Source organism: Trichosurus vulpecula, chromosome 2 (genome assembly GCF_011100635.1).
Source record: "Trichosurus vulpecula isolate mTriVul1 chromosome 2, mTriVul1.pri, whole genome shotgun sequence".
NCBI lineage: Eukaryota > Metazoa > Chordata > Mammalia > Diprotodontia > Phalangeridae > Trichosurus > Trichosurus vulpecula.
The window spans coordinates 1,927,666-1,930,894 of record NC_050574.1 but is presented as its reverse complement, the minus strand read 5'-3'; the positions used below and the strand labels follow the sequence as shown (position 1 = coordinate 1,930,894).

At 54.9% G+C, this 3,229-nt stretch overlaps 1 long non-coding RNA gene across 1 annotated transcript; it reads right to left on the bottom strand.

The window, feature by feature from the left end:
• Nucleotides 1–415: 415 nt before the first annotated feature.
• LOC118837866 lies at nt 416–2,902 on the bottom strand. Its single transcript, XR_005009582.1, has 3 exons — nt 2,853–2,902; nt 1,432–1,516; nt 416–512 (listed from the first exon to the last, which is right to left on the bottom strand). It is a non-coding gene; the product is annotated as an uncharacterized LOC118837866 (long non-coding RNA).
• Nucleotides 2,903–3,229: the final 327 nt, after the last annotated feature.

The following is a 3,229-nucleotide window of genomic DNA, read 5'->3' as shown; positions in this document are numbered from 1 at the left end:
TTCTTCCCAAAGTCTGATCCCCAAGTCTCCCCACATTCTTTCCCCTCCTCCCTTCCATTGCATTAACCCAACCCAGATTTCTCAAGCTTCTCTTTATGGTTACACTTCCTTTTTCTTTCTACCCTGTTTTTCATAGCAAAAGCATAGCACAGAACTCTCCCTGTGGACCAGCTACCCAATCATTCCATTTGTTTTCCTGAGCTGCATTCATTTGTACCACCATATCCCCAATTTTGCTCATCCTCTCCTTTATTTTCCCTTCTAGGACCCTTCAGGAATTGAATGGACAATTTTTGAGATTACAGGAGAGGCAGTGATGGTACAGATAGTCTGAAAACCTGGGCTCAAATCCAAGTTTTGCCACTTGCTACTCGTAAGACTGTGGACAAGTCATTTAACTTCAGCTCACCTCAGCTTCCTGGCATGGATTAGAAGCCTCTACGGTCCGTCAAAGGTCTCAATCTAAGACCTGCAGCCTTTCTTTCCATGATCCTCAAGAAAAGGCCAGGCTCCTACAAGACAGAAGCCTTGTTTCTCCCTCTGTTCCTTCTTCTCCTCCTAACCTGACCATCACTGCAGGTATGAACCTCACCTCTGCTGCCTTTCCCCACGCTACCTTTTGAATGATCATCTAGGAGCATCTCTCTGTGGCATTTTAGTTCATGAAGGAAAAAGCAGAATGGCTCTAACCTGTTACAAAGCTTCTGCGCTCCCTGAGGGTGGGTGGTGGGGCCAAAACGCCTAACCAGGCCCCTTCACCACCATGATGATCCCTCATAGACAACCCTTCTTTGCAGCCTCCACAGTCAGAGCTTTGGAATAATGACAAGCTGTGTATAGCCAAGAAGCAGGTCAGCACTGCCTACATGGCTGAGCCCTGCTGACTACCTCACTTCACCTCTCTCATGATTCTCATGATTTGAGGAGGATACAACAAAAGCCCTGTTCACCTTTGATTTCTTAAGGAGGAATGACTCAAATTCCCCACTTTGGCTATTTTTTCCTGACTACTAACTTCCACTTACATTTTAGTAGTTTATATTTTTATTGGTTTCAAACCAATCTCCTTTGCGTTTGGTTTCTTTGTTTTTTTTTTTTAATCTAACATTGCAATTTTCCCATTGATTACCTTCAATTCTGAGCATGAGAAGGGTACTGATAAGCCAGAGAACACCCCAAGAAAGGCAAACATGATGGCCAGGGGCCTCATTTATTAGAGTGTGGACAAATGTCTTTGCCAGTAGTCCCATCGAGGCAGAAAGGTTCTGAGAAAAGAGCCCTGAACTTAGGTCAAAGGATCTGGCCTTGCCTCCTGGCCTGTCACTTACTAACTTGTGTGACCTAGGGAAAGTTGTTTAACCTATCTGGGCCTCAATTTCGTCATTTGGAAAATGACATCGTACTTCAGGACAGAGAAGAACTCTGACTCACCTGGGATTGGACTATTAGGAGCCCAGAATTCATTTTCTCCTCTTCCATGTCTTTCCTGGGGAAGGGCAGAGTCTCGAGAAGACAGCTAGGAGAAAAAAATCCATAGAGGAGTCCAATGCTGCCCCCCCATCCCAAACTCAATTCATGCCCAAGCTGCATATCAGGATGCCCAGGACCCCTGGAGCACAAAAAGTTCAATGGGCAATCCAGTCGTGCCCCCTCCAACAAGGACAGGAAAGGTCTGAGACGGTGGCACGTCAGACCCCAAATCTGCCACTGTAACCACAGCAAAGGGCAGCTACGTGGTACAGTGGGCAGGGTGAAGGCTTGGAATCAGAAAGATTGCTCTTCCTGAGCTCAAATCCAGCCTCAGACACTTCCTAGCTGTGTGACCTTGGGCAGGTCATTTACCCCTGCTCAGCTCAGCTTCTTCATCAGCAAAACAAGCTGGGAAAGGACATGGCAAACCACTCCGCCCTCTGCCAAGAAAACCCCAAAATGGGGCCGTGAAGAGTGGGCCACCAACCAGAGCCACCTCCACGGGCCCCTCCGTTCAGTACTGCCCACCCCGCCCAGTTCGGAGGATACACCAGGAACAAGCCTGCCCGTTGGCAGCTGCACATGCCACCCAGGCTGGGCAGCTGGGGGAGGGGCTGCTCAGCCTGAGCCAACGAGGAGGACACGTACATACGGGCACACACGCCGGGGTGACTCTCCTCGCCCGGCCAGGCGACCCTCTCTGCACCTGTTCACAGGGCAGGGGTCCCGCCTGCCCTGCAGGCCCTAACTGGCCACATTCAGAAGGTGAGGGAAGAGTCTGTGAGGTGCTAGGCGGGGCAGGCTGGAATTAGGTGTCCATGGATGGGTGCTGCCTCTCACGCAGGTTCCCATCCCGTGTTGTAGGCACCAGCTTCGAGGGCACGGGGCTCAAAGCCTTCCTGGCTGCCGTTCTCGCCCCTCTCCCTCTTGTGTTTCAAGCCTCTCTTTAACAAGGGCTGGATAAATGGCGGGGCGGGGGGGGGGGGGGGGGGCCGGTTCCGGCGCAGACGGGCTTTCCTGAAAGGACCCTTTTAATGCAGGAATCCCTGGGCGGGAGGCAAACCTGGGCGCTGCCCCAAGGAAGGGACTTGGGTGAGTCGGAGCGGGAGGGGACCCGGAAACCTCCCTGGGGCGCCGGCAAGCATTAAGCCCCTGCTGTATACCAGGCGCTGCCTGGGCTCGGGAAGCCAAAGCAGTCTGCCCACGAGGAGCTTACAGTCTAGCGGAAGGCAAGCTCACGGCCCCGCACCCCCGCTCGGACTGGATCCGCGGCGAGCCTTCCTGGAGGAGGGGGCCGAGCTTCCCCCCCTCCCCCCGGGCTCCGGAGCACTCGGGGTAACCACAAAGACAACCTCAGGAGCAACAGGGCAGCGGCCACAGACCTCTGAGAAAGTGACACAGCTCTGCCTCGGGCCCCGGGGCCACTGCGCCTGCGCGGCGCGCTCGGCCTGGAGCCGCAGCCCGCCCGCCCCCTAAGCCGGGAAGGCAAGTTCAGGTTCGGCCCCGCAGCTCCCAGCCGCGCGCAAAGGCGATCTGTCACTCACGCGTCAACAGGGCCCCACAAGCCGGATAACCGGCCCACGGCGCTCTGCGCCTGCGCGACAAGCTCCTCCTGAAACCGCTCCCCCGACCAGAAGGCCGCTAGGCCTCCCGGAAGCCGGCTGAGGAGGCCACGGGGCGGCCGGCGTGAATTCCGGAACAGAGGCTCCGGAACCCGGCGTGGCTGCCGCTCAAAGGATTCTGGGAAGTGTAGTCCTGA